This window comes from Mustela lutreola, chromosome 1, assembly GCF_030435805.1.
Source record: "Mustela lutreola isolate mMusLut2 chromosome 1, mMusLut2.pri, whole genome shotgun sequence".
In the NCBI taxonomy this organism is placed as follows: Eukaryota; Metazoa; Chordata; class Mammalia; order Carnivora; family Mustelidae; genus Mustela; species Mustela lutreola.
Genome location: NC_081290.1, coordinates 17,562,484 through 17,583,167, shown reverse-complemented (window position 1 = coordinate 17,583,167; position 20,684 = coordinate 17,562,484). Strand labels below are relative to the sequence as shown.

Below are 20,684 nucleotides of genomic sequence, written 5' to 3'. Positions count from 1 at the left end.
CAACATCTTAATTTTTCTTAGTTTGGACAGTGGCCTCAAACTATTTTGATAGGGCTTATCTCATGTTTTTTCTATTGATGTTAACTGTGGCATAATAAATTCCTAAGGTGGCCCTATCATTCCTACCTTCTACTCTTCATCTCTTGTGCAATATACTTTTTTCGAATATGGATGGAGCCAGTGACTTAACTTCTAACCAATAGAATAGAGAAAAGGTGATAGGATTTATGTGTTTATGTGCATGTAGTTATGTTACCTAGATGGTATTGCCAGCCTCCTGTACTCCTTTCTCTTCCTTGCTGGCTGTGAAGAAGGAAATGGCCATGTTGGGGATTCCCACAGGATGCAAAGAACTGCAGGTGATTTCCAGGAGGTGAGAGCTGCCCTTGTCAACAGATGGCAAAAGAACTGAAGCTCTCAGTCTTACAGTTGCAAGCAACTGAATGCTGCTAAGAGCCACATGAAGGGGAAAACACAGATTTCTACCTAGTTAACACTCCCGATAAACATCAGTTCTGGCTGACAATTTATAGCATGGTAGAGCACCCTGCTAAAGCAGTCCTGGACTCCAAACCCACAGAAGATGTAAAATAATAAATGTATTGTTTTAAGCTGCTAAGTCAGTGCTAATACTATTACACAGCAATAAGTAACTAATACAATAATATTTTATTACAACATCTCTAAGGAAGATTATGCAAGTTTGGAATTATGACATATTTACTTTGTTTTACATAATTATAGTTATCTTTGTTTCTCTCTGTAAAGAAGCAAGAGAAGGAGAAGAAGTAGGAAAAGAAGAAAAAGGAGAAGTGGAAAGGAGGGAAGGATGAGGTTAGAAACTTGGCTTCTTGTGCGAACCTCTGGTACACAGCTTTGTGTTGACATGATTAGTTTCCCAATTTTCCCAAATAGGCTGCAAGGAGATCAGAAAAGGTGTTTTAGTTAAGTTTGTATATCAAATTGCCAGGAACATGATAGGTATTCAATATAGGTAAATTAACTGGGAATATTTAAATTAAAAATCCGACATAAAGAATATTTGCTTACACTTAATGCAAAGAACAAAATTTTACCTAGAGAAATGGAATTTTACCAAAAAGATATTTGGACGTTTGTTCTCTTTTTTATTGCCATAGTAACAACATACTTTTTAGCGTGTCCTTATAATATTCACCAGTTCTCCTCTTTGCTGTTTTTAAAAATAGGAAGAAAACACACTGTCCATCTGGAAAGAAAAGAAAATAATAAATACAGCATTAAATATCATTTAAAATAATATGTGCAATTATTTTTACTGGGTGTCACCATACCTAAAAATAGGAAGTGATGTATTTTATGGTATAATATCCTTAGTCTGAAAACTCTTGGGAACATCATGACCTCTCATATGTATTAACTACTCAATGTGATGATTTTGAGGTTTTATGACTCTATTTTTTTTTAAGAAACACGGTGACGTAGGCATTGAATTTTTTTTTTTTTGACAATCTCATGAACCTCACATTATCTGTAGATATTAAGTATTCTTTCTGTAATGTCCCGTCTCATAAATTTATCAGACCAATACAGCTCTTCTCTTCAGGTCACATCCATCAAAACTTATACCAACTAAAATTAATATATGTTGGTTACATCTAATTTGCTATGTGTCTGACTTGCAGAACTACTTCTCATTTTAGTAACATATATAAAATAAAAACAATTGGATTTAATTTATGTAAAAAGACTGATTTGACCATATATTTCACAAAGAAAAAAAGGCAAGTTTCCATGGGGTAGTAAAGGAAGGGAATAAAAATTTGTTAAGTGTGTGTGTGTATATATATATGCATATATATATATGTGTGTGTGTATGTGTGTGTGTGTGCACACATGTGTATATGTACAAATATGTGTATTGTGCTATAAATGAGCATATGTATACACTAATAAGCACAGATATTAATAGTATTGGACTAAGGGGTGATAATCCACATAAATAATTATCCATCTTGTCAATAGAGCAAATGTTGCCCTATTTCAGTGAAGGCAAGAAAAAGAAAAGGGGTTATTGTGTGTTCATTTATATTCTAATGAAGAGTATCTCCTTTTAATAACTTTAACCAGAGTCATTGACTAGCCCAGTTCAAAGAGAGAAGTAGCAGTATCTGTTAGAAAGCCCCAAGGTTATGGAGCTAGGAATAGTAACACTTGACCTTGTGCAGGTTTCAAAATTGGTTCATTTATCAAGTGTGAATGATAATGTTTTCAAACCTGTAGCATTATTTGTTATGCAAATTAACTGGAAAAGTGTTTATATAGTGATCAGAAGATGCTATGAGATTAAGGAACAGAGAGATTGAATTATTTGAGAATAAATCATAGTCTCCAATACTGCTGTGGCTTTACTTTAATGCCACTTTCAATATAGACAGAAAAGGAAGTTGCCTACACAATGTGATTCAAAAGGTGCTAAAAATGTTTATCCTTTCTTTACAAAAGGTTATCCCACAACAGCAGTGATAATATGGGAAATTTTCATACAGGTCATTTAATTTCTTGGTTTCAAGCCCTTGTAGGTCCTAATAAATTGATAACTCCTTACATTTGTGTTATCTCTTGAAATTTTCAAGACATTTTTATATGTTATCTATTTTAATCTTCCCTCTGACCTGTAATTTAGGCATTTAAAAGATAATTATATTCATGGGGTGCCTGGCTGGCTCAGTTGGTAGAGCATGGGGCTATCTCAGGATTGTGAGTACAAGCTTCATGTTGGGTGTGGAGCCCACTTAAAACAAAATCAAAAACAAGTTATTTCAGTTGCAAGCCTAGTCCTGGTCAGACCCGAGAGATGAGCTCGGTGCTAGATTGCACTGAGGGCTGGCACTGGTCTCCTTCACAAAGCCACAGCTGACTGAAAATTTTATCTGGGACAGTTTTCTCCCATGAAGAATTTAAGGCAAATTTAATTAGCTCTTATCAGCAAAGATAAATTCCCAGGTAAATGGGCATAGGGAGATTATGATGGGAAATTGTATCAAGAAAATTCTGCATTATAAAGAACAAGGTCTGAGCGCACGTGCAAATAGGAGGGTGGGTTACTGAGAACGAGCGGCTGTCTTATCACCAGATACTCGGGAGCCAGGAAGGGCCTGAATGAGAATTAGTACGAACAGGGTCACTAAGAAACACTTAAGCATACTTTGTGATCTGGTTCTACTTGGAACTCGTGTTTTTCTATTCCTTGACTTGCATTGTAAGGTTTAATCCTTTATTCAACAAATAGTTACACTGTATCAAGAATTGTTCTAGATCTTGGGAATGGGACTGTGAACAAAAAAAGAGGAAAAGTCCTGCTCCCCTGAAGATTAAATTATAGTTGGAAATATTAAAACATTTAATAATCTGTTATCATCCTTTTTTTCCACCTACAGCCCCTCTATCTGCGATATTCTTCCCTTCCCTCAGAAATCTTTAATATTCTGCTTAGTTTTCACATCTTTCAGGAAGCTTTTCTGATTTTTACAATCTGGACAATATTCTCATCTCATGTTTAACATTTACATTTAATATTACACTTAACACACTCACATATATTTCCATATATTAATATACAGTTTATTGTTATCAGTTTCTTTGTTGTTGTTGTGTTTTTAGCTTTAAGGCAGGGTCTGGTCTTCTTTGCATGTATTTCACCCTTGTGAAACTCAACGTCTTACACACTCGCATGATACAGGTTTGTTCAGTGAAATAGTAAACTTCCTTTGCAAATGTGACCAAAAACTATCCTTGTTTTTTGCTGTTTTGATGAGTGCATTTTGGTAAATGTTTAGTTAAATTTTCCGGGTTGATGTTCTTCATTGATCAAATGATTAGATATCTGCAAAAATTCTACATAAACTTGAAACTGTGTAGACATGTTTTTTTCCCTGCCCTTAAAGATCCTTGAAGTAAATAATGAAATATATAAATTAATTATATTAATAGAAGCCTAAGAAAGCATCACATTCACAGTTAATGTAACTGTTCTGCCTATACCTTTAAATTCCCTCTATAGTAATAGCAAGGTGATGGTTTGTAAATTAAATACACCTTCCACCTTCCTTTCTCCCAAACGAGAGCTAATGACTGACATTCTTGCTATCATTCTCAAAGATTTTGAGCAGAACATTAGTCCAAAGATAATTTAAAAAGAACAAATTCCAAACCTATTAGGGAGAAAAATTACCTATGGAGCTGGAGTTGATCTGATATATCCAGCAAAATTGGGGATAGCAACTTGAATAATGATCCGGAAGACTGACAGAGTGATGGATAGACTTCTGTAAACCCATGGGGCTCGTAGGGGATTTCTTCGCTGTCTATCTATAGTAGCAGCAACTGGCATGGTTTCTTTACTCTGCAGCTGAAGTGTATTAGAATACAAATGAATTATCATGGACTTTTCTTCCTTTTCTCACTGTCAATTTTATTTAAAAAAATACACTGTTAGACATATACATTAAAGTCATGTTGTACTTAATAATTATCCCTTCCCTCTGATTTGCTTATATATAAACCTTCATGAGGTTAGCAAGTTTTATTTTGTTCTGCTAAATGAGCAGACACTTCAATAGCTACTCATAGAATCTGTTTGCCTACTCTTCACCTTTCCCTTCAGAGTTCTTGCTTAAAGATCAATGGTCCCTTTCCTCTTATTAATAACCTTAGTGCTTCAGAAGTCATGTGCAGGGAGGGTAGGTGACCGTACCTGCACTGACTTTGATGTTCTGTGACTTAACAGTTGAGTGGTCTTAGCCAAGTTGCTTACCCTTTCTGTGTTCTCTCACTTGTGAATTAAATAACTCACAGTAATGTCATGAAGTTTGAATGCTAGTGCAAACATCATCTAGAACTCTGTAAGCACCCAGAAGTGTTAATTCCTTCCCCATCCATGAGCATAGCCTTTTTTGGGACTGTGTTTTCACACTACTTATTTTATTCTTACAAACAGAGAGGAAACAAAGGAAACATATAATCTAACCACAGTGTTATTCAAAAGAAACATAGCTACTAGCCCAAATTCACCTAGCTAGGAAGACCTTGAGACGATAATCTTTAAATTATAACCTGGGTAATCTGGCTCTTACAATTCATAGAATTTTAGGGTAAGTAAAGGAATAGATGGGGGAAAAAAAAAAACAACAAACAACAAACCCAACAATACATTTTGGTACCTAATACCTGTCGGGGTCTGTGCCAATTCCTTAGTTTTGCGTTATTTTCTATAATCCCCATAGCAATCCTGAAGATACTTTTTCTAAGAGTAAATTTAGACTCACAAAGGTGAATTCATTTGCCATTGCTCACCCAACCAGTTTGTGGTGAATGTTAGATTAGAACCCAGGCAATCTTTGTGATCTTAAATCTGTACTCTATCTTATCATGCTGCCTTCCATATTCAGAGTGATCTTAGGGATATTTATGCTTTCTCTTTTTAGATGGAGTTTGCTCTAAGGAAATCAACTTAAGGCAAGCCAAAGCTTATGTCTTATATGTTCATTACATTTTTTAGAAAACCTTTTTTGACCTATTGCTTTCTTATCACCTTATTCTCATATTTCAACAGTTTTTCTTTTTCCCTGAAATTTTTCATTATTGAGACTTAATGTCCTCAGATTTCATATGAAGAAGAAAGCATTGGGCTTTAGCCCTCATTTGACTTCTAGTGTGATATATAGTAATAACTAAATCAGTTTCTACCTCTTTCTTCTACTTGCTTATGTAATGAAGAATGGTAGTGGATGATTTTAAAGCACTCTGCTAATTATTAAGTGGCAAAAGTGGTCAAAACTGTATATATTTAATAAGACCCTTGACAGAACCACTTACAACTGCTTAAAGAATGTATATAAAGAAATATGATCATTTAAAAAAAATACATGTAATTTGTACTTTTTATCAGAGAACCCATATCTCCCAGAGACTATCATCTTTTACTTGTCCCTAAAAGCACACCCCCGCCCCATTCCTCCTCTTCCTCCTCCTCCTTTTTTTTTTTTTTTTTTAAATTTCCCAAAGTATTCACCTTTTCAGATCATCTACTCTTTGAGCTGACTGGCTTAGGAATCCTCTAGTTCTTCAAAATAATAGCCAGGAAGTTTGAATATACCCCTCTTCTCATATTTGTGAAATATAACTGTCATAATGGCTGACTTTTAACACAGATTACATCATTTTAACCTCATAAAAGAATTTAGAATTCTGTCAATATGATAGAGATGCTAGAAGGTTTATTATTTATAAGAGGTTCCAAATGGATAAAACCAAACACAGTAAAAAGCTTATGATGTCTTGAAACAACATTTTTGGTAACTTATTCATGATACCTCACAGAAATATACCTAGCCATGAGTAGAAGGCAAATTTATTTAGGAATGATCTGCCATTGAGGTTGGAAGCTATCAGCATTAATTCTTTATATGTAACAACCCAAGACTAACTGTGCTATCTCTGCTTTAAAGGCACCTCTTGCTTCATTCTTCCTCCTTTCTCCTAAACATTTTTGAGCTTTCCCAAACAAATGACACTAAAGTAATCTTTCCCAAACAAATGACACTCAATATAATTTTTTAAAAAGATTTTATTTGTTTATTTGACAGACACAGAGAGAGAGGGAACACAAGTGGGGGAATGGGAGAAGGAGAAGCTGGCTTCCTGTGGAGCAGGGAGTCCAATGTGGGGCTCAATTCCAGGACCCCAGGATCATGACCTGAGCCAAAGGCAGATGCTTAATGACTGAGACACCCAGGCACCCCTCAATATAACTTTTGAAATTAATAATATAACATAAATTGAATGCTAAGAATTCAGTAAATGCTGTTCTTTTCTCTGCTTTCTATAAATTTTAGTGCAATGAATTTTTCAGTAATATCTATCAGTGTCCCAGTGCAGAGTGAGGGCAGAGAGTCATGACTGTGATTATTTTTCTAGCTTGGCTATCACTCGGTATATGAGTTGATTCACTCATATCCATGTATAGTTATACCACTTTATACAAACGTGATTATATGAAGATTTAGATGTGATTATATGTTAATGCTACTGAAAGTGCTTGTATATACTCCCTTCAACACATATGTCAGCTTATTCTAAGAAATCATAAATTATGGATTAGTTAGGATAATCACTTTTATCTTCAACTGTGATATATTATTCATTTAGTTGAACAGAGGTCTTTGTCAAAATTTTACATTTATGTAACTGCTTTCAGGTTTCAAATTTCACAAACATTTTTCTGTTTGAACCTTATATCTGCAGAAAGAAAAGTCAATATTAGTATTGTTTTATTTTTATTTCTTTTTAAATATTTATTTCTTTTTAAATATTTATTTATTTGAGAGAGAGAGAGAGAGAGAGAGAGAGAGCACACACACACAGGGAGAGGGGCAGAGAGAGAGAATTTCAAGCAGACTTTCCTCTGGCAGGGAGCTCTACTCAGGGTGATCCCATGGCCCTAAGATCATGACTTGAGCCCAAACTGGGAGTTGGTTGCTCAACTGACTGAGCCACCTAGGCACCCCTAGATATGAGTATTCTTATTTTGGAAAAGGAGAAGAAGCTAGAAGTTAATTTGAACCAATCAGTTTATTGGTGCTAAAGTAGTGAATACTTATTTTCATAAAAAAGTTAATTTGCCAAATATTTATACTTAGAAAGTTCATCAAAATATTTTTATATGTAAACACATATGCTTATTTGCCATCATGCTGGGTATGTGTCAGAGGTGAATTTTGAATTTTTCTAGAAGATTCTTCACTAAATGGATGTGCAATATTATTATTGTTATAATCAGCAATAATTTTATTTTCCTGTAGTATCCATATCTTCCTTCAGATTCTTTGTGCTGGTGAGATAACACACCATCCCTCTTGAGTAAAGCTGCAGTCATTGCATATTCTATGGAGAAGATGTAAGCTGTGAACAGATGAAAACTGCTGCTATGTTTTATCTGGCTTCTTAGAGATAAGCACTCTAAGGTCAAGATAAGGTTTTATGCTCCTGTGCTCTTTATTAATTGCTTTAAATTATGATAAGAGGTCAAAACATAAGGGTCCTTCTAATTTATTTCCTAATTATTATGTATTTATGTCTGTGTGTATTTGTTATGTCTATAAACATATAATGTCTCAGAGGGAAAAGGGGAAAAAAGTAATATACAATAAAATTTAAAGACAAGAAATGTGAAAAAGGAGACATGTTACTTTGACAGCCAGAAAAACATTTATTAAAGTATGATTTGTGGCCATGTTGGAGATAGTTGTCAGTTTGAAGAAGAAAAATCCAAAATCCATGAAACTATTTTGTTCACAGCCTTAAACAAACCTGAAATGTAAGATTAATTTTTATTTGCATAGAAATCCCATTACTCATATAATTAATGATAATTATGTCCTCTAAAGTTATGTCCTTTTAAGGATCACATTGGTTTGTTTGTCCACAAATATCTAGCTAATAGGATACAGTTTGTCTCGCCTAATATATTTTCATGCTACTGTTAACATTATCAAATTTGTAATTTTGTTTTTTATGCTTGTGTTGCATTATATCTTCAGTTCTCAAAAACGGACCCATGGCTAAAATGTGGTTTACTGAAGCATAAAAAGTGATGAAAAGAGTAACATAAATAGTGCAACCCAAAATAACATCGTAAACAAAGAGTGAAGTGGTCTCTAGTGGTGAATATGGAATGCAAATCTCTATATGCTGGGACACATAAATCTTCAAGTGTCACGACTTCACATATGTGACAAGAAAAGAAGAGTGCAAATAGGAAGTACATTTATGAATATCTCAAAAAATTGAATTATATTTGACTGGAGATTAATTTGCCACAATTCCCCAGTTCATTTTCCATTATAAAGCCTTGTCAAACAGGGGCATAAATGTCTGGCAAGACTATTTCTTGAAGGATTAATTGATGTGTTCCCTCTGCTTCCCTGTGAAGTTTCCAGCTTGTACTCTGAGCAATATTCCACTCTTCTGAACTGCATGAGTTAGGGAAATTGCCCATTTAAGAAAAAAAGAAAAAGTCTAAGATCATATGAGAAGGGAAGAAAAGAGAAAGAAAGATGGGAAGAAATCAAGAGGGGAGTTAGAAGAGGAAGAAAAGAGAGGGCAGAAAAAAGAGGAAGGGCTTAAAAGTCCCCAATCTTCCCTGAAGAATAGGCAGACATACATTTTTAGACATGCAAATTGCATGGATTCTGGCTGTGTTGTTATTATTTTTGTTCCCAATGGGGAGGCCCACCAAATGATAAACTGCAGCCCTCTGATTTGAACATCCAGTTGCAAAGAAGCTGTCCTACAACCTAAAGACTTTACCTTCATTTTGCCCACTCAGAAATATCTCGTTATGTGCGACTGACCCACCATTCTGCAGTCTGGGGCACATTCTACATGCCCCCAAGGAGGGGAACTTACACCAGCTCTCTGATAGGGTAGTAGTGGTGATGGTGATACTCCCTTTTCAAGGGTAAGGGTTGAGGGAGGTGGTAATAATAAGCTGGAAATTGTCATTTGACCTGGGAGTTCTATTTTCATGCAGTAACATTGATCAACTTTGTTGCTAGACATACCGAAGAGATCAAAAGTTGGAGCAGTATTTATGGTTGCACTCTTTAAAGCAAAAGCAACTTAGAAAACTATAGTCAACTGCAGTATTAATGAAAAATTTTACACTCATAGAGAAAGCAGAAGAAGCTAGGGTCAAAAATCTTTATCAAGATTTCATTTCTTTTGATGGCTGCATAGTATTCCATTGTGTATATATATACCACATCTTCTTGATCCATTCATCTGTTGATGGACATCTAGGTTCTTTCCATAGTTTGGCTATTGTGGACATTGCTGCTATAAACATTCGGGTACACGTGCCCCTTTGGATCACTACGTTTATATCTTTAGGGTAAATACCCAATAGTGCAATTGCTGGGTCATATAAAAAAAAATATTTATCAAGCGATATTTTAGGATGATGCATAATATTAATTATGCATTAAATGAAGAAGAAGAAGAATTATGTGATAGGTGACTGTATATATTTTTCTAAATAATAGAATGAAACCAACTGTGGAGGCTTTGAATAAATTCTTGGCTTATGCACTATACAGATATGAAGGAATTATACTTGATGGTGTTTTATTATGTTTATCAGTGAGGAATTCATGTTAAAGGATGAAAGATTTTTTTATTTGGTTACATTTATTTAGTGACCTTGGCATTTTGGCTGTGGCCTTGCAAGAGGGTTGAGAGAAAGAAGAGGGGTTATTTTGTGAACAAGTTTGGGTGTATTTTAATACTAATATACATACTATTTCAGTCAAAGTGAATATTTTGTTAACACTGATATGCTTTCTGACTTTGACTTCACATAAGAAAAAGTACTAAAACTAGCAACTATGGTCAGAATGAAACAAGATAAAAATGTCAGAAAAAAAAATAGTAAAATGAAGAAAAGTAATTTACCTGACAGAAGTTTAAAGTAATGGTCAAAAGGATACTTACCAAACTGGAAAGGAAAATGTATAAACAGAGTGAGAATTTCAACAAAGAGATAGGAAATATAAGTAAATAACAAATAAAAGTCACAGAATTAAAGTACAATAATTGAACTAAAAATACACTAAAGAAATTGAGCAGCTGACTAAATGAAACAGAAGAAAAGTTCAGTCAACTTGAGGACAAGGCATTAGAACTCAACCAATCAGAAGAGGAGAAAGAAAAAAAGAATTTAAAAAGTGAAGATGGTTTTAAAAACAGTAGAGAAAAAAAAAGTGAAGATGGTTTAAGAGACTTTTGAGACAATATGAAAAGGGCTGACATTGGCATTATAGGGCTCACAAAATGGAAAGAAAGGGGTAGATTACTTAATTGAAGAAAAAAAATCAATGAAAACTTCCCTAACTTAGGGAAAGGAAGAGCTATGTAGACCCAGTCGGTCCAGAGAGTTCCAAATAAAGTGAACCTAAACACATTATAATTAAAAGACACCCAAAGTCATTAATATTAAAAAATCAAAAGTTAAGAAAGGAAAGAATCTTAAAAGCAACAAGGGAATAACAACTTGTTAGGAACAAAGGAACAAGATTATCAGTGGTTTTTTAGCAGAAATTTTGGGGCCAGAAGGGTCCTCATGATATATTCAAGGGCTGAAAGAAAAAACTTCCAACCAAGAATACTGTAAATGTTGAAGTTATCACTCAGAACTAAAGGAAAGATGAAGAGTTTTCAAGACAAAAGCTAAAGGAGTTCATCACCATTCAAATTGGAAACAAAGAACTTAAACTCTTACTATTTACAGGTGGCACGGTAATACACATAATAAATCCTAAAGACTCTTGAAAAACTGTTAGAACTAAAAAACAAATTTCATAAAATTGCTGGATATGTATTTTTTAAATTTTTTAAATACACAACAAAAGTTATTTTTCATAGTTCTGGAGCTGAAAGTTCAAAATCAGGGTGCAGGCATGGTTGGGTGAAGCCCCTCTTGTGGATTGTAGGCTTCTCATTTTATCCTCATGGCAGAAAGGGCAAGGATCCTTTCTCAGGCCTCTTTTGTAGAGACATTAATCTTTTGCTTCTTTCTTTCTTTTTTTTTTTTTTTTTTTGAGTTAATTTTTTTTTAAGATTTTATTCATTTATTTGACAAAGAAAGATCACAAGTAGACAGAGAGGCAGGCAGAGAGAGGAGGAAGCAGGCTCCCTGCTGAGCAGAGAGCCTGAGGCAGGACTTGATCCCAGGATTCTGAGATCATGACCTGAGCCAAAGGCAGAGGCTTAAGCCACTGAGCCAATCAGGTGCCTGAGACATTAATCTTATCTCCCAAAAGTCCATGTCCTAAAACCATCACACTGGGCATTGTGATTTCAATATATGAATTTGGGGGTGGGGCACATATATTCAGCTTATAGCACATTCTATAAATTGTTGTCACTGTTTCTATTCACTATTGAACTACAGGTCCTGGATAGTACATTGAAATGTTAAGTAAACAATAATTTGAGATTCCATTTATGACAGCATCCAATATATAAGGTCCCCAGAAACAGCAATATACAAAAATATGTTGCCTTCCTATGCACTAATAATGAATGATCAGAAAAAGAAATTAAGAAAACTGTCCACTTACAATTGCATTAAAAAGAGTAAATACCTAAAAAAAATAAAATAAAATAACCAAAGAGATGAAAGGAATAGACACTGAAAAACATAAGACATTAATGAAGGAAAACGAAGAAGACAGAAATAAATAGAAGGATATTCCGTGTTCATGACTGAAAGGCCTGCAGATTGGCCTGCAATATATTTGTTACTTCTATGTGAACAGAGAAATGCTAAAATTGAGAAGAGTTTAGAATTATTTGCAATAATTTCATGGTTATTCAACAACATTCTTCATGGAAGCGTGAAATCAGTGAAATTAGTTCACTGAGCAGGTTTAGACTGGTTTTGGTAAAGTTCACTTTCTGATGTAAATTGATGGAGAGTGAGATGCTTATGTGTCCTAGGATTACAGTTCAACATGTGGTATTTCAAATTTTGTAAAGTGGAACTCAAAATGATACATAAATCAGAGAAAACTTATCATTTGTTTTTTTGATGATATTATTTCTAGATCATTTTTGTTTGTGTTTTAATTGAAACCGGCTTTAAACTTATAGTTTAACAGTATTAGGTAAAATAAAGAAGTGACATTTGCATTATTTATTTTCATTCCTAATGATGTAATGGTGAAACATTCTTTAATGGACTACTTTGTGAAGACAGTATAAAACCTTTTTAAATGTAAAATGGTAGGGTAAAGACAAATCTGAGCTTTGGTAAAGAAAGGGTATATTCAGGGTGCCTAGTTGGTTCAGTCAGTTGAGCATCTGCCTTCAGCTCAGGTTGTGATCTTGGGGTCCTGGAATGACTCCTGCCTCTGGCTCCCTGCTCAGCAGGAATTCTGCTTCTCCCTCATCCTCTGCCTCTCTCCCCATGCTCCTGCTCTCTATCTTTCTCCAACAAACAAACAAATAAATAAAATCTTTTTTAAAAAGGGTTTATTCAAAAGGGCAATTACAATAGAAAACAGGGGACTTTGACCATAGGATCTGTAGTTTCCAACATCAGGCAAAAGGGAATTTTCCCTTATAGAAATGAGAAGGCTAGAAAGAGAAGTTCTTTCTAGCCTAGAAAGAACAAAGGCTAAAAAAGAACTAAGGCTAGAAAGGCTAGAAAGAACTAAGTCAGGAAGAGGGGAATGAATAGGAGGTGTGATCAATTGATCAGAAAAAGTCTTCTTCCTTTGAGGTCAACTAAATCTTGCTTCTCCAGAAAGTCTGTATGGAAGCATTGGTCCACATTCTGATGGTGGCTCAGACTAGGCAAGACTCAAAGCTGGGTTCAGTGTGTTCTGAAGGGAGGAGAGAAACAAGTTTATACAAGAAAAGTTAGCATGTATGTTGTCCAGATTAGTCAAAAAATACAAATAGTTAAGCTAATTATGGATGAGACAAAGAATGGGAATTTGATCAGTGTCTAGTCTTGTCATAGGTAAACAAATTGGGAGGCATCCTTGATTTTTATCTAAATCATATGAAGAAGAATGGTTCTTTGTGGTAAGTTTTTTATAGAACACAAAGAATCAAGGGTAATTTCTTAACCATCACTGTTTTTCAGGAGCACAGGGCTCAAGAAGAGTTAATATTGTTAGTTTCCCCATTTGCTTAAGCCAAATGAGTATCATTCATCTCTGAACAACTCAGAGGTAATAAAATACTTGGTAAAAGTGGGGTCAAAGCAGTTTCTAAGAGTTAGGCTCCTGAGGCCCCTTGTTGGCATTGTTTCTATAAAATCACTTAAAACATTTGTTGACAGATGGTGGCAAAAGTCAGTTGTGTTATGTTTACATGTGTTAAAAGAGGGATCTCTGAAAAAAGAGAGAGAGAGAGAGAGAGAGAGAGAGAGAGATATGTATGTAGACTAAAAGAAAGAGCCAAAGTTGAACAATGGAATGTATCCAGTACAGTGAATTCCAAGAATTTGATGGATAAAAATCTTTCAGTGATGTAGCTCTGCTCCTTCAAATTCTTGAAGCTTGTAAGATATTGATAGTCTTGGTGATGTTGGATGGTTATCACTCCTCTAAGAGCATGCATGGCCTGCACATTATATCAGACTTCTTTGATGACCCTGACAGCAGATTGGACAGGGAGAAATCCCATGCATGGTCTACTACAATGATGAGTCTTCAAGGTTACCAAGTCTTCAGAATTTAGTTCGCAGTGCTTCCTCAGATTTTGAGAGCAAAGGACTGATAGAAGGCTGCCTAGAGTTCAGATAAGAATCTGGTTAAACAAGTTTTAGCTCTTGATGATACTAATAGTAAGGAAGGAGAAAAATTGAAAACATGAGTTGAGGATATAGCCAGATATTGAAGGAAACTAGAAGAATTAAAAATATTGTAAGGTTTGGGGTGCCTGGCTGGCTCAGTGGGTTAAAACCTCTGCCTTCGGCTCAGGTCATGATCCCAGGGTCTTGGGATAGAGCCCCACATTGGGCTCTCTGCTCAGCAGGGAGCTTGCTTCCTCCTCACTCTTTGCCTGCCTCTCTGCCTACTTCAGATCTCTGTCTGCCAAATAAATAAATAAAATCTTAAAAAAATATATTGTAAGGTTTGACAATGCATGCCAGACAAGGGATTCAGTCCAAATTACATGTAAGTAATGAAATTGATTTTTTGTATCCACCATTTACTTGGAATTTGTAAAGTGGTACAAAATATCTAAAAAAACTATTAACAGGGTCAGATTATGATAACCTGCTTGTATGTGCTATAGTTTTTCATTGAAACACAGAATTTTTCTCTATAGTCCTCTTTATTTTGATCAATGATAATATCAAATAAAGATTATTCTAGACCATAAGTTAAAGCTCCGCTCATTAGATTTAGTTTTAATATTTACATACTTATAAAAAGAATGGTGATTTACCTTTACTGGCAAGAATTTTGAAATTTGCTTTGCTGAAAACTTTTGTAAGGAATACTAGATCGTTTTTCTAAAATTCTGCTAAGGCCAGGAAGCCAAATTAATGACTGCATGTTTCTCCTGCAGTACCTATAGTTTTGTGAATTTCCTCTCTCAAATATTCTAAATGTTTTCCTTGTGCACAAGGAAAGTCTCTTACTCACCTGTAGGGCTGGGAACTCTGTGCTGGTTACCTCACTAATTTTCCTAATAGACTGTGACAATTAGCTTCATAAAGGTAACTTTAACTCCTTAAATCAAAATGTCTAGTCATATATGATTGAAAAGAATCATTCTACAATATGACATTTCAATCAAGGCCTTAGGCTATTAGCAATGTTTCCAATTATGTCCTGTTAACAAGGGAAAACAGATTCTTACCAAGCCTAAGCAAATAAAATAAGAGTATTTAATTAATAAGAGTTTCCAAAATAAGAATATTTAATTAATATTAGAATAATAATACTTAATTAATAAGACTTTTCAAAATGTGGAAAGATGAGGTAGAGAGAAAAAGATATATCTTTCATAACTATTTACAAAAGTACAGTCTACTAAATTTTTAGGAGATATAGGAAGCATAAGAGAAAACAGAAAAAGTTTCTTTGTATCTAGAAAATAGGGTTTTCAATTGTCAGCAATATTCCAAGCAAAACCCATAATCATCCTTTATCAGTTCATTCAGTCCTGTGTAATTAATTTCATTCTGATAGATTTGGGGTTAATAGTCTCATGAACCCATCTACTTTTACACTAGAGTTTTGGAAATCCTGACTCAGTCTAGAAATATAATCTCAAAGTTATTTAGGCAATGCCATGTGAAACCTATGCTCAAGACTACTCAGTGTAGTCGTTTTCTAAAGGTCTCTGAGATAGTCTTTTTTTTTTTTTTTTGAAGGAAAATCATTCTGGTCTGTAGTTGATTTGCAAGTGCTTTCCAGGAAGCTTGAGAGTAAGAAAAAAAAACTGTGTGTAGAGTATACAAGACTTCAAAATAGTTGTGATTAAATTATTTTTGGTAATTTTCAAAAACGAGCAACCTAATGAAAGCTCATTTAAAAATAATGCAACTGACAAGGAAATTTGTGGCATACAAAACAAAGTTGATTGAAAATCAAAGTAAGAAGAGATTTTAATAGCATACATAAAATATAACATGATTGAATCTTAGCACTAAAGTGAGAAAACTTTTTCTTTTTTTTAAAGGTTTTATTTATTTATTTGAGAGAGGATCAGAATGTGAGCAAGAGAAAAAGCAGGAGCAAGTGGTAGGGGCAAAGGAGAGGGGGAAGCAGACTCCTTGCTGAGCAGGCAACCAGATGTGGGGCTTGATCCCAGGACCCTGAGATCATGACTCGAGTGGAGGGCAGACACCCAACCAACTAAGCCACCCACGCACCCCAAAAACCTTTTGTCTTAGGTAATTAAGACCATGGTAAGGTTAAAAGAAAACACAAGAAACAATTCTGATATAATAGAACTTTTGGCTTCTAGGCAGATTATTCAGAAAGTAAAGATTCAGCTCTTACAACAAGCAGATGAACAATTCAAGAAATGTTCTTATTTTAACAGAGAAAACCAGATTCTAGTTTTGCATCAATATATACAGTTGACCCTGAAAACTGTGGGGGTTAGGCGGTGCTGACCCTCAATGCAGTTGAAAATCCCCTTTTGACTCCCTGAAAACCTAACTACTGATAGTCAATAGTCTAGTAGACTGTTGACCAGAAGTCTTACTGATAACACATTTTTTATGTTATATGTATTATGTACTGTATTCTTATCATACAAGCAAGCTAGAGAAAAGAAAATGTTATTATAAGAAAATCATATGGAAGAGAAAATACATTTTTGGTACTCTGCTGTATTTATTGAAAAAAATTTGCATATAAGTGGATCCCTGCAGTTCAAACACATGCTATTCAAGGGTCAACTACAACATTTTGTACAAAAGCCCCCTACAAAAATTTCTTATAAATAAACCCATCAGAGCTTTGACAGCTTTGAGCAGAAGCAGAACAAATAAATTTATTTTTCCTGGAATATTACAATTCTCTATACCCATTCAAGTTTTGTCCTCCACTTTCCCCTTTCCCATGTGGAACAACTAATAATTTTACATTGGAACAGAACTACTCTCTCTTCCTTTAGCAAAAACACTTTCTACATACCTCGTATGGAAAACTATTTTTCTCTGCCACTATTTCTCCTAGCAGAACCTCATTAACATACAGTGATTATAAATTTTAAATACATTAACTTCTATTTCACAGAGAAAAGTGTAAAGTATATAATTGTGAATGTAGGCCGGGGTCTTGTTGTGGGGCTGAGGAATATACATCTTCTCACTTTTACCATATATGTCCCTGTAATATAATTTGTCAATGTAACCAAAAATGAATACATTCATTAACAGACCCAAATACATAGAGCTTTAAGATTAGGCTTAGTAATTTATGTTTCAGTATTTTATTTTAGAAATAATTTAGGTAATTAAACAATAATCATTAACTAATCAAATTTAATAGAAGTCTAAGATTTTAAGTTACCAAAAATCTTGGAGATTATGCTTTCACACTGACATACCAAGAAACATAATTATTGTTGAAATAAAGTTTGTTAGAATGATTTAATTTGATTAATCATAAATTTGCATTTTTCATAATCTAAAGCATCCACTAGATATAATTCAAGTTTATTTAGTAAGTAATGTGTAAGTGTAGGAAGAACATATCCAAATACAAAAAAGAAAAAAAATACTGAATTAACCTCAATTTTCTGGTTTTTAAGAATATTTTAAGAATATTCCATTTAGGTAAACACTTAGTTACTCTAAGACAATTAGAATAGAGCTCCTTTGAGGCATTTTATAATTTAACTTGGTAATCATCAGAGGTAGGGAAATACTACATATACATAGCTAAACATAGTATGACATACATACTATGTCAGTCTGGGGAGGCAGAACAAAATACTCTTTGTGGCTCTCTTTGCAGTGGCCCTAACCACATGGGTCTCCATAGCGGCTGTGCTGCTGTGGCTCTTTACAGATACAGCCTGACCTGCCCAAACCAAGGTAGTGATTCATTCAGAGATCAAGGAGGAATCAGCTTTGCCCTCTGGGTTTGTGTTGGGAGTAGCCATCTTGATGATCTCTGGATTGCCTTCGAAGCCATTTTCCCTTTTTTCTTGAAGAATGATACACCTATATTCATAACAATAAATTTATGGTCCTGTCCTGTAGAATCCCAGAAATCTGATGGATTTCATTCATTCTGTTCTGTTTTCTTTGTTCCGGTAGTTCCAGCTGGTATTTTTTTACTTATGTAATCCCATCTCTACCCCTGTTTAATTGGCAGAAGCCAATTAAATCCATGAATCACATCCATGATTTTTTTTTATTAAGTGATTGCATAGCCACACTCAGTGTTCTCCTCAGAAAAATTTTCCATGATTTTGTAATATGGATAGACTGAACATTCTCTGAATCTTCAAGCTCTGGTTCCTTTTCCCTTACCAGCTACTTCAAGTTATCTCTCCTCTTGCAATTTATGTAAGTGGTAAGGAAAAGCTAGCTTCTCCTTCAGCACCTTGGTTAGAAATTTCCATTGCCAAATATCCGAATTCTATCTTCCCCAAAACACTAGAATACAGCCAAGTTCTTTGCCACTTTATAACAAGGATAACCTTCTGTTTCCATTAACCTATTCTTCATTTCCATCTGAAAACTCACAAAAATTACCTTTAGTTTTCACGTTTTTATCAACAGTCCCTTCACGATGATCTGGGCTATTTCTAGGAAGCAGCTCAAAATTCCCATTGCCTCTATACACTCAGTTCTGAAACTACTTCCACATATTTAGGTATTCATTACAGCAGAGCCTCACCTGACAGTACCGAAATTTGTGTATTAGTTTGTTGGGGCTGGCATAACAAAAATACCACAGACTGATGGCTTAAATACCAGAAATTAATTTTCTCACTGTTCTGGATCGTTTAAAACCAAGGTGGCCCCATGAACAGGTGCTGGTAAGAGCTCTCTTTCTGGCTTGCAATTTGCTGCCTCTCACATGGCCTTTCTTCTGTGTTTGCGAGGGGTAGTGGTGGAGAGAGAGAAAGAGAGAGAGAGAGCAAGAGCGTGAGTGAGAGAGACAGAAAGGGAGAGAGAGAGATCACTTCAATGTCCATTCTTTTTCTTTTAAGGATACCAGCTCTATGAGAACTCTTCCTTTATGATTTCACTTACCCTAATTACCTCTCTGAAGGCCCTATCTCGAAATATAATCACATTGAGAGTCAGACCTTTACTATATGAATGGGGGGGATTCAGTTTGCAGCACATACACGCATATACATGCATACATATACAAATAGACCTACATGCCGAGATTACAGGTTCAATTCTAAAATTTCGCTTAGGAGTCCAGATATAAACACAGAAATATAAAACTCACGAGTTTGTAGGAAATGTCTGGCTCTCATCTTCGCCCCACTTGTATATCACTATCAGAATCCTGCTTCAAGCTGATAGAAAAAATAGAGGTCACCTACTCAATGGAAGACTTGAAGAATACCCACAAATGTTTGTGGAGAAGACTTTTAAAATTTTGAAGTAATCTCTACACCCCACATGGGGCTCTAACTCACAATCCCAAGATCCAGAGTTGTATGTTCTACCTACTGAACCAGCCAGGCAACCCGTTCTCTCTCTCTCTCTCTCTTTTTTTTTTAAAATCTGGTGAGTAATCTTATTTGGTCTGTAAGTTAATTTTTGGACAAGGGACTAAATAGAGAGCGTGTGGCCATCTGGGTGTTTCCAAAGCTGTACGAGTGACCTAAAATTAGTTTGTTTTTTATTAGTCAGCTTTTTCATTCTCAAGCTGTTGCTTTGGCCCCTCCACAGGCCCCAGTAAAGCAGAGGGGCATTGAACCTAGAGTTTAGAGTGGCTGTAGGGAGTTGAAGAGCTACAGTGGGAGGGAAAGTTCTGGCAGAGATGGATAATGAGGTAGAAATTGGAGATATTGAGGTAGGAAGCAGGTGGGCAGATAAGGATTCACTGGAACTGAAGGGAAGATCAGAGGCAGTAAAAAGGAAAAAAGAGAAGGGATGAGTGATGGGTGTGAGAAGTTATACACTGTGCAGTTTTGGGCAGTCCCAAATTTCCAAAAAGTCTAGAATATTGATGTTTTAAATGATTCTATAGTGATATTTTACCACTTCTCAAGATACTGAACTGAATAATGTCTGTTATGGTTTAAATATTTGTGTATCTCCCAAATTCATATGTTGAAGTCCTAACTTCCATTGCAATGATATCTGAAAATAGGGCTTTAGGAGAGAATGCAGGTTAGATGAAGTTATGAGGCAGAGCCCTCCTGATGGGATTATTGCATTTCAAAGAAGAGATACCAGAAAGCTTTTATCTCTGAGAAAAGCCATGTGAATATATAGTAAGAAAGTAGCCATCTGCAAAACAAGGTCCCTAGAACACAACCATGCCGATACCATGACTTCAGACCTCCAGCTTTCAGAACTGTAAGAAGGTAAATTTCTGTTGTTTAAGCTTGCCAGTCTATGGTATTTTATTATGACAGCCAGAGCAACTGAGACAGTGACATGTGGGAAAACATGTAGTCAATGGGAG

The 20,684-nt window shown here is 35.1% G+C and overlaps 1 long non-coding RNA gene across 1 annotated transcript; it reads right to left on the bottom strand.

Moving 5' to 3' along the window:
• Positions 1-1,112: 1,112 nt before the first annotated feature.
• On the bottom strand, positions 1,113-6,149 carry LOC131819155 (uncharacterized). Its single transcript, XR_009349076.1, has 3 exons — positions 6,053-6,149; positions 4,214-4,390; positions 1,113-1,228 (listed from the first exon to the last, which is right to left on the bottom strand). It is a non-coding gene; the product is annotated as an uncharacterized LOC131819155 (long non-coding RNA).
• Between the last annotated feature and the right edge of the window lie 14,535 nt (positions 6,150-20,684).